Genomic DNA, 11,574 nt, shown 5'->3' with positions numbered 1-11,574 from the left:
TAAACTAGAAGGATGTGTATAGCAAAATGTGGACAATGATGGGATTATAATTGCTGTTTATTTTATTTGTGCTTTCTTATATTTCTGATTTTTTAAATTGAAAGTTTTTTGTTTTGTTTTTTTACGAATAAATGTTGGGTTTTTTATTTGTTAAGAAGTACTCTGCCCTGGCCGGTTTGGCTCAGTGGTTAGACCGTCGGCCTGCAGTCCAGAGAGACCTGGGTTCAGTTCCTGCTAAGGGCACATACCTCAGTTGCCATTTGTTCCCAGTCCTGGTTGGGTCGTGCAGGTGGCAACCACTCAATGTGTCCCTTTCACGTCGATGTTTCTCTCCCTCCCACTCTATCTGAACAAAAAATGGAAAAACGTCCTCGGGTGAGGATTTAAAAAAAGAACCTGGAATTAATTCTACCTGTTCCTGAAATTTCTTAGCATGCAAATCCGGGAACATCAGCATTGTCTAACAAAAGGGGCTTGTTTGATGCAATTATTTTATGTAATAAAATACTACACAGCCACTATCAATCATGTCTTAAATATATACGTAATCATTGGAAGAAGTGCTCTCTGTTAACTGAGAAAAACTGCTTTAAGATGTCATGTACAGCAATTTGCCAGTGTTCTTGTACGCAGTGTGCACATGCACAGAAAAGGCTGAGGGTCATAATATTATATTCCAAATTCTCTATAGCGAGCATATATAGCTCTTTTGAAAAAGGCCTTTGTGATGTTTTTGAAAGAGTAAGGCACACACTGAGCTCAGCAGCAGCAGCATCTTTATAAAGTGTCCACCCACCTTTCTAAATGTATGCCCTCATCAGTTGTATTCCAGTCTGAGGTCCTTTCCGTCTCTCTGTTCTTATTGCTTTAAAATATGTCTGGCTAAGATGGACCTTCTAACTACTCTTTGCTTATTATTTGAGAGCCTCTTCCTGTTTCCAGCACCCAACATCAGGTTTTTCCTAGAAGGATCCCAGGCCCTCAGTGAGACATGGATATATTATTGCTGAGCAGGACAGGCTCAGCAGGACTTGGCTCGCTATGTTCCAATTTTCCCAATTCCTTTTTCTCTAAAATAAGCTGCTCTTACCCCTTTTCTCTCTTCCCTTAATCTAAAAGGTTGGTTTATTAGAGTAGGGAAAAAAAAATCCCTAATACCCTAAGTGGATTTGACTAAGGCAAATTAGAAAGGTAATGAGGCAGAAAGTAGCCCAGGGAATGATTATCGATCTCAGCATGACTGGGGCTAGAGGAGCTAGGCAGGAAAGACACCCCACCTGTTTTCTTCTATTTCACAGGTTACCGTGCAAATCTATTTTCTTAGCCTGGGTAGTAAATTTTTATTGACATTTGTTTTGATCAACTATTCTATCCAAATTTGAGTCCTCATGGGGCAGAGTTTGTTGGGTCTCATTTTGTTTTATTGGTAAAAACAGAGTTCTTAAGATACAATGATACTGTCGATGGAAAGTGAAATAGAGTGGTTATTAAGAAAGCTCAATTTTAGTAACAGCTCCAATACTTTCCTGTGTGCCTTGAATAAGTCACTCTGAGCCGCAGCCACCATTTTCTTTATTTTTATTTTTATTTTTATTTTTTTATCCTCACCCGAGGACATTTTTTGTTCAGATAGAGAGGGAGGGAGAGAGAGAAAGAGAGAGAGAAACATCGACGTGAAGGGACACATCGAGTGGCTGCCACCCACACGACCAACCAGGGCCGGGGACAAACTGCAACCGAGGTACGTGCCCTTAGCGGGAACCGAACCCGGGTCTCTCCGGACCGCAGGCCGACGCTCTAACCGCTGAGCCAAACCGGCCAGGGCCGCAGCCACCATTTTTAAGCCTGGGTTGCTTGTCTGTAAGGAGGTTTTACCAAGTAATCCTGTTACCAACTCTGCAATGCTTTCTAAAATGAGAAATTAATCTCAGAGTTTGGATAAATAGCAGAGCTACCCCATGGGCAAAATTTTTGATAAGGAAATCAAACATAAAACAAAACTGGAACTCAGAAAACAACATGAATAGACAGTAAACATGGGAACAGATGCTAACCTCACTAGTAGAGAAATACAAATTAAAACATGAGATATAAATTTGTATCCATTCATTTCTTAAAACTAAAGAAATTATAATCTCTTGATTACTGTCTCACTCATACCCTACTTCTAATCCCACAGTAAAGGTTGACTCTACCTTTAATGTAGCCAGACTCTAACCACTTCTATTCACCTCACTGTTACTGCACTGGCCCAAGTCACTACGATCTCAGCTGGTTTATTGCAGTACCCTCCTAACTGACTCCTTGCATGCTTGTCCCCACTGCCTACCCCTGTAGTTTATTCTTAACATAGCAGCCAGAGTGAGGCCATTAACACCCAAGGCAGATTATGTCACTTTCATGCTCAAAACTTTCTAATGTCACTGCTAAGTCCAAGTCTGAGTCAACGCCAAAGTCCTTTTCAGTGGCCTGCAAGTCCCTGCCCAGTCTGACCTCCATTTCCTCTTGGTTCTTTCACCAACTCTGTTCACACCACACCTCCTTGCTGCACCTCTAAACGGACCAAGCACGTCCCTAGCCTGAGCCTCTGCACTGGCTGTGTTATTTCCTTTGCCTAGAACACTCCTCAAGATTTGCCCTGGCCAGTTTGGCTCAGCGGTCGGAGCATCGGCCTGCGGTCTGGAGAGACCCAGGTTCGGTTCCCACTAAGGGCACAAGCCATGGTCGCAGTTTGTCCCCGGCTTTGGTTGGGTCATGTGGGTGGCGACCACTCTTTCACATCGATGTTTCTCTCTCTCCCTCCTATCTGAACAAAAAACGGAAAAATATCCTCGGGTGAAGATTAAAAAAAATTGTACTCACATCCTTCAAGGAAGGCCCAAATATTGACTATTCCAAGTCTTAGGTACACTGGCATTCCTAATTTTCTTTACCATACTGTACTTTTTTCATAGTATTTATGACAAAATTCTACATAAGTGACAAAATAAGGAAATAGTGCTTTTTAAGAAAATATGCTCAATGATAATTATGAGCTGTTTCCTCTGCTATAGATCGTAAGTGCCACAACGGAGAGAAATGCCCTAGTTTTCTAGACCGTGCTGGCACATAGCGGTTGCTTGGTAAATATTCGTTGCATCAGTAGATGCCCAGTGTTGGTGGGATGTGTGAAAATGAGCACTTAGTCACTGCTGTGGGAATGTAAATTGACAGAGCTATTTGGAATGTAAATTTATAAAGCTATTATCAGTATTGAGCTAAATTTTGACCCAGGAATTCAAGGTATTTTCCTTATAGAAATGCCTAAACCAGAGATACAATGATATATGTAAAAAGATGTTCATTAGAATGTTGTTCATAATAGTGGAAAACTGGAAACAACCAATGTTAATCAGTAGGAAAAGAGTTATTTGAATTATGGTTCATACATACTATGGAATAGTAATACTGTGCAGCCCTTTACAAGCATGTGCTGACATGAAGAGAGCGCCAGGGCACATTGGTTATTGAAAACCATGAGATTGGGCCCTGGCTGGTTTGGCTCAGCAGTTGGAGCATCGGCCATTGGACCAAAGAGTCATGGGTTCGATTCCAGTCAAGGGCACGTACCTCGGTTGCGGTTCGGTCCCTGGCCCTGGTCAGGGTCATGCGGGAGGCAACCAGTCAATGTATCTCTCACATCAATGTTTCTGTTTGTCTCTCTCTCTCTCCCTCCCTCCCACTCTATCTGACAATAAATGTAAAAATATCCTCAGGTGATGATTTAAAAATAAGAAAAACATGAAATTGCAGAATTACATGTACAGTGTAAGAACTGCTATGTAGCCCTGGCCGGTTTGGCTCAGCGGTTAGAGCGCCCGCCTGCGGTCCGGAGAGACCCGGGTTCGGTTCCCGCTAAGGGCACGTACCTCGGTTGCAGTTTGTCCCCGGCCCTGGTTGGTCGTGCGGGTGGCAGCCACTCGATGTGTCCCTTTCACATCGATGTTTCCCTCTCTCTCTCTCTCTTCCTCTCTCTCCCTCCCACTCTGTCTGTACAAAAAATGGAAAAATGTCCTCGGGTGAGGATAAAAAAAAAAAAGAACTGCTATGTAAAACTATTGCGTATAAGTAGATGGACTAATATATAAGAACTAAACAAGACTTCCCTGGCCAGTTTGACTCAGCAGTTAGAGCATCGGCCCATAGACCAAAGAATCATGGGTTCGATTCAAGCAAGAGCACATACGTAAGTTGTGGTTCATCCCCAGCCCTGGTTGGGATCGTGCAGGAGGCAACCAGTTGATGTGTCTCTCACATCAATGTTTCTCTCCCTCCTTCCCTTCCTCCCTCTCTATCTGAAGATAAATAGAAGAATGTCCTCGGGTGAGGATTAAAAAGAAAAAAAAAGAAAACTATTTTCTGATTATGCACACACATGTTTGTAAATACATGGGGGAAAGATACATCCAAATGTAATGGGGAGGAGAGAGACTGGGAGATGCTAGAGGGACTTCTTACTCTACGCTTTGTGTTGTCTGATATTTTTATAAGAACATAATTATGCATTACTTACGTAAGTGTTTTAAATTATGCATGCAAACCCTATGAAGAATCATGCAGTAATAAAAATGGAGGAACTTCATCTTTCTCTCAACTCTCTGGAAGTTTCCTTTTACAAAGATCTGAGGCTGTGTTGAGTGATGCAGAAAGCAGCCGCTTGGCTGCTGCAGACAGAGGCTTTAGTTCTGGTCTCTGGGTTGGATTCTGCCGGAACGGCCTAGGGAATGAGTGATTGGACCTATACAGGCAAGAGACCCCACGTCCAGCGCATTTTGCATCTCCTAAGCACAGGTAGCTTGCTGTGCCTGGAAACCTGGTTCTACCTCTGCCATGAAACCACCAGTTGTGGGCTTTGCTTACTAGGGCAGTAAAAGGTCAACCTTGAAGTTGAACCAATTTGTGATGGCCATAGTCCCCTGAAAAGAATTACTGTATTTAGGGACGTGGCTGTGTAGATAGCATTGAAGTCCACATGGCCCAATGATTTTTTATTTCTGTTAGCTCTGTGGTGAGGGTAAGAGAGAAGAGAGGCAAAACCTGTCCATTTCCTGGGTGCACTGTGTGTTCCCTTCTGCTAGGTGGTAACTGTCCTCCGAAGCGAGCTTAAGCCTGCGGTGTGCCCAGCCGGTGGCTGGTGCTTCCCTTTGTTCCTCCCAGCAGTAAGCAAGCACTTCCTGAGAGCCACCAGATGGAGGCCCTACAGACTTTGCTTCTTCATTTTTAAGAGGTGCTTGCCTGGCCAGTGTGGCTCAGTGGTTGAACATCGACCCATGCACCAAGACGTCGCCGGTTCGATTCCCAGTCAGGGCACCTGCTCAGGTTGTGGGCCCGATCCCCAGTGGGGGGCGTGCAGGAGACGGCCAACCGATGTTCTCTCTCATCGATGTTTCTATCTCTCTCTCCCTCTCCCTTCCTCTCTTTCTAAAATCGATAACGGAAAAAAATAAAATAAAAGAGGTGGTCAACACCAAGGCTCCCATGTCAACAGCTGGGAAAGAGGGAACAAACCACCTCTCCTGGGCTTCTGGCCATGCAAGATTTTTCCCTTATCTCTGAAGACAGGCCATGTCTGTGTCATTAGCCAACTATTCCTGCCTTTAGAGGGGTCACATGGTGGAAGAATTGCCTACAGGGATAAAAGAAATATCAGCCTCATCACGTCAGTCAGACAACAGCCCTGGTTATGTATCCTTCCAGTAGCTATTGAGCACCTGTGAAGGGAGGGAGTCGCTGTGTTGTATGAATGTGACAGGCATGGTTTCTGCCCGCATGGTGGATCCGACAGTGAGCAAGGAAACCACCTACATACTCAGGCAGTAGACTGTGCTGGGAGGGGCCAAGTACAAGGTGCGGGCACTTAGCCCACAGCTGGGAGGGAAAGGCTTCCTGGAGGAAGAGACGTAGAAGCTGACAAGGAATGAGCTGAGACGTAGCATCGCTCCTCTCTGTTTGGCTAAAGACCATTTATTACCTCTACTGTTCCATTGGCCTTGTAGGAATAAAAACGTCTGGAAACTTGAAGACTCCCTCAACCCTTAATAGTTTTTTATTCTGTTTGACAAACTGAGAGATTCATTTATTTTGTTCAAAGACCTTAGCAATGTCTGCTATGGTATCTTTTGTTCACTCTATTAACTGTATCCTCCAAAGAATAAGCTCCTCGAGGGCAGGCATTTGTCTGTCCTGTTCAGTGATATTTCTCTGACTGCCCAGTGGAGCATTGTTGGATGATTGAAGAAAGTTTTCTTTGTCATACTCTCAATGTGGCATTGCCTATCACAGAAATCCTTTGCAAATAACTGACTGCAAAAAGTTAACAGCATCATTTTGCATATCCATGTGTCCAAGCAGCCTTTTCTGAGGGATTTGCTGCTTATCCTGAATGGAAATATGGCTACTAAAAGACACTTCCAGCATCATCAGCCAAACCCTATCCACCTACTCCTTGTGCCTTAACGAGGGATCATTCCATTCCAAGACACACCCCAGTCAAATAACAGAAAGCCCCCCGGGCAAGAAGTGCACCCAGCCTCCCTGTGAGCTACACCAGATCAGACATCAGGCCCACAGCAACTGCCCTATTTCCCTCTCCCACCCCACCCCCCCCACCTCACCCCCCACCCCCCAACTGGTTCTGGCTTCCCTCTGCCTGTCGCTTCCTTCTGCCGGGACCCTCTGTGCTGATTTCTCTTACACAAGGCTGCCCCCACGTGGCACCTCCAGTCCCCGACCTTCCAGGTTGGTTGTGTTGGATACAGAACCCAAATCCAAATTGCTGGAAGAGAACCAGCTTGGCCTTCTTCAGGTCGGCTGTCTGCCCCCAGTCCAGTCAGCTGTGACCGGGAGGCAGGGCTACTTTCCTCTTCAAACCCAAAGGAAGAACAATGGGTAGAAGACTGGAAATGATTAGCTGAAAAAACTCTTAACATCCTTATTGACATTTATTGTACGGTTTTCTTTCTAGAATGAAGTGCTGGAGAATGTTAACCCCAGATCACTGGACGAGGAGATAATAAAAGTGGGACCTATCTGTGGCTCTCCCCAAACCCCTTCACCAGAAGCTACTACCAGACCCTTCCCCAAACAAACTTCATCAGGGTCCCAGCAACATCTCCCCCTCTCATCACCTCCTGGGCAGGGCGAGGCCTCTGGTAACCCCACAGTCCCACTGCTTGGAGACCAGAGGCAATTGAGGCGCTTTCAGCCAGAAAAAAATAATTTAAGGGCTTGGCATCTGGCTGGGAGCAGAGAGCTGTGTTGCCATGGCAATGCCTCGCTTCATTTAACAGCAGCACATCCCTGAGTTTGGTCACATCCACACTCAGGCACCAGAGCACCCTGCCAGCAGCCCCCACGGTACGCATGCGGCCACGTCCAGCAGAACCCGTCTGCCCGTCTGCAGGAGCAAAGTCCACTGTGCGCCCTCCTACCCAGCACAGACCCAACCCCCGACTCCCCCCTCCCCGCATACCCCAAACAGCAGCACTCCAGGGAACAGGGTGCTGTTTGAGTGCAAACCCCGTGACAGGCCCACGTAGAAGCCTGCTGGGGTCCATATGCTTTCCAACATTCCTAACACACAGCCCTGTCCCCATCTTCCTCTATAAATCTCCTTCGTATGTCACCTCCAAACCTTTGGTAACACCCAGGAGGAGAGGAACGGAGAAGAGGAGCAGTGGTCCTGGTGCACAAACGCTTCTCTTTCCTTGAGGACAGGTTTGACCAAAACCCTGCAGGTCCTTACCCATAGGCCCCCAAGCACCCACTGACGTTCTGTTCCTGCCCCTCCCTTAACTCGGGCCGTGGTGGACAGGATGGATTAGAGCAGGAGGCACGAAGGCACAAGGGTATTTACTGCGACACTCTTCTCAACTGAAAAATAGGTGAATAAACGGTGGTACATTCACAGCGAAGAACTCTAGAGATCAGAGTTATGTAATCCATACATATTCACATGAAAAGTCAGGGTGCAAAGTGTATTCCACTTACGTGTTTTATGTAAACTCTATGTAATATACACATGGATATTTGTAATGTGTGGGATCAAGAGAGAGGTGATGAGCCTGGTCGATGTGACTCAGTGGTTGAGCATTGACCCATGCACCAAAGAGGTCGCCAGTCAGGGCACCTGCCCAGGTTGTGGGCCAAATCCCCAGTGTGGGGCATGCAGGAGGCAGCCAGTCGATGTTCTCTCTCATCAATTGGCATTAGGCGAGAGCTGGAGAGGCAGACATGCTGGTGGAGGCCCTTGTTCCTTTGGTGAGCCCTTCCGCCTCCTGCATGTTCCCCATCGGGGATTTGGCCCACACCCTGGGCATGTGACCTGAGCCGGAATTGAACCAACAATCTCTCAGCGCATGGGTTGATGCTCAACTGCTGAGCCACACCAGTGGACCACCTTTTACTCTTTCCTTTCTTTGCCTTGCCTTGCCCCTTGCCCCGCCTCACCTTGCCCCTCCCCTCGCCTCGCCTTTTTTTATCCTCACCCAAGGACATTTCTGCATTCATCTTCAGATAGAGCGGGAGGGAGAAAGGGAGAAAGAGAGAGAGAAAAACATTGATGTGAAAGAGACATTGACTGGTTGGCACCGGGGACAAACTGCAACCGAGGTACGTGCCCTTAGTGGGAACCAAACCCGAGTCTCTAGTCTGTGGGCCGATGCTCTAACCGCTGAGCCAACCCGGCCAGGGCTCACTCTTTATATAATAGTTCTGTACTTTGTGTGCATGTGTCACTCAAGTAAATTTTTAAAAATAAATGAAAGGGTGCCCTGGCTGGTGTGGCTTAGTTGGTTGAGTATCATTCCATGGACTGAGAAGTTGCTGGTTCGATTGCTGGTCAGAGCACATGCCTGGGTTATAGGCTTAGTCCCCTGTGGGAGGCGTGCAGGAGGCAGCCGATCAAAGTTTCTCTCTCCCCCTCTCCCTTCTCTTTCTCTCTAAAGTCAATAAAAATATGGAATGGTTCTTTATGATATGGACTTTGTGAAAGAGGAGTGATGATATCACATATATGTGATATTCCTGTAAAGATGGTTTGATCCATCAGTACTGGTGATTTACCAAAGCAGTCAGTACCTCTCAAAGGCTAGGAGAAAGAAGACCACCAGCTAAAGAGAAAATAAAACCTCAGTCTCAAAATGACATGGGTGAAGGATCGCAATTCCCATTCTGTCCTGAAGAGGGAGGGCCTGGTATGTGCAGAGCACTGTGCGAAGAACCACCTTGACAAAGAGTGCCCAGGACACAGAAAGCCAGGCAGAAGAGTAAGACTATTAGGAAGATGCCAACACCACGGGGAAGACAGGGGTCACGTGTCATGTATGGGATAGGACCATAAAGACCTTCACTTTCCTTTTTATTCTTTAGAAGCAAGCAAGTTGGTCTAGAACGGGAATTAGGCTCCATCTCTTCAGGAGGGTGTCAAAAGAACTGTGGATCTTTCTTTTTTTCTTTCTTTTTTTTTTTTATCCTCACCCGAGGACATTTTTCCATTTTTTGTTCAAAGAGAGAGGGAGGGAGAGAGAGGAAGAGAGAGAGAGAGAGAGAGAGAGAGAGAGAAACATCGACATGAAAGGACACATCGAGTGGCTGCCACCCTCACGACCAACCAGGGCCAGGGACAAACTGCAACCAAGGTACTACATGCCCTTAGCGGGAACCGAACCCGGGTCTCTCTGCACCGCAGGCCGACGCTCCAACCGCTGAGCCAAACCGGCCAGGGCTGTGGATCTTTCTTAAACCACCCAGCCCTCCCCAAAGGAAGAGTGGCTCGGCTCTGTCCACAAGAAGCAGGCAAGAGTTGAAGAACTCATCTGTTCAAGCAGCTTTTATTAAAAACCCATAGTTGCCTGGTGCCATGCCGGACGCTGTGGATAAGGACAGATAATACAAGATCCTTTCGAGCAGAGTCCGTCCTTTAGCCATGCCCCTTTCTTCGAGGCAGTTCGTCCACAGGACCAAGGGAAGTGCCCACCCCGAGCCTTGGCCCCTTCTAGGCCGTGCTCTGAGCACCAGGCCCCGGCATGCTTTTCCCCGGTGGCCCAGCCTGCTCCCCGTGCCGGTGAAGTCCTCACCCTCGGGTTTGCCTTCCTGCTGTGGTGTGCATCCCTGGGACCACAGCAGCTGTTTGTGGGAGTGGGGAGAAAACTTGGCCGCAGAGGCCGGGGTGCCCACACACCTGGTGTGGGCCAGCAGCAGGGACAGGAGGAGGAGGAGCTGGGAGCGTGGGGACCGGGCCAGCTGTCAGGCGCATGGAGGTCGTTTCCCACAGCACATCGGGGCATTTCTTTTCCTCCTCGCCTGCCAGTGCCCTTGCCCGTAATCCAGCCAGTGTGTCTCAGATGCGTGAGGGGCTGGCGGGAGTCGGGGTCTGGCTGCCCCTTCTCAGTGGTCGGGGACCAGCGGCCCCTCCACCACATTCAGTGCCGCTTCTGAGCCCAGGCCTCCCTCTAGTGATCAGTCCGGGGACAACAGACAGAGGCTCCTACCACTCTCCCAAATGGACTCCTCTTCCGGAACCTGCTTCCCAGGACACATAGCTGATCCTGTTGTTCTTCGCTTAGAAATCTCAGAAACAAAGCCAGCCGACATTTCCAGGGCCCTCAGGGCCAGCTTCCACCACACACACGGCCGCCACCACCTCCCACCACCTCTGCTTCCCTGCAGAACACACACCTGTGCGTGAGTCCTGCTCTTCACCAACACCATACACCTATTCTGTGCCTCTCTTCTTTTGCTAGCAAGAAACCGCTCACCTTTTCCCAACAAACTCTTACTCCTCAGTAACCACCCTCTTCGTGCTCCTTTGAGGCTTTCTCTTCCCCTGTGGGAGACTCCGTGGTCCCTCCCAGGGCTCCCCTGACCGCTTTTGTGCAGAACAATAGCAACGCTGATTGTGCACTGAATGCCAGTCCCTCAGCCGCGGATTCCAGAGCATTATCTCATTTATTATCACAATAACCCTGAAAGCAAGCGCTTATCCTCCCCAGTTTACAGACAGAAACAGAGGAGATGGGTTAGTCAAGCCCCCACGGTCACATGGATAGCAAGTGAAAGAGCACTGTGGTCACAAGTGCTCTCTCTTGGCCTCCAAGCCACCTCCTCAGCTGTGGCTCTTGTTTCCTGCCTAAGAGCTCCTCCAGGGAGAGTCCTGTTCTCTTGTCTCTGAACCCCCGGCGTGGAACACGGGAACCCCGTGACTGGGCCTGGGCAGCCCTCAGTCTGCCTCCTGAACCGGATGGCTGGCAGGAAGGGATGGCTTTGCATGCTACAGTTTTTCTCAGATCTTTTGGGTCTGGACTCTGATTCCAAATCTCCCCAGTCTGACAATCTTGCTCCTGACGATAGCCAGTCACACGTTCTTAACATGCGAGGACAGAAGCTGTGGGCATACTTTGCAGTGTAAAGATGAACTAAGAGTAAGAAATAGGGTGTAACTTTGTGCTGGTAGCCAAAACAACTGATGCTCGCTTCCCCTATCTCTAAATGAACCCGCCCAAACTGCCCAGGGCTGCAGCTGCTCCCGCAGAACGG

The sequence above is a fragment of the Molossus molossus genome, unplaced genomic scaffold (genome assembly GCF_014108415.1).
Source record: "Molossus molossus isolate mMolMol1 unplaced genomic scaffold, mMolMol1.p scaffold_m16_p_1, whole genome shotgun sequence".
In the NCBI taxonomy this organism is placed as follows: Eukaryota; Metazoa; Chordata; class Mammalia; order Chiroptera; family Molossidae; genus Molossus; species Molossus molossus.
Note: the sequence above shows the minus strand (reverse complement) of the source record.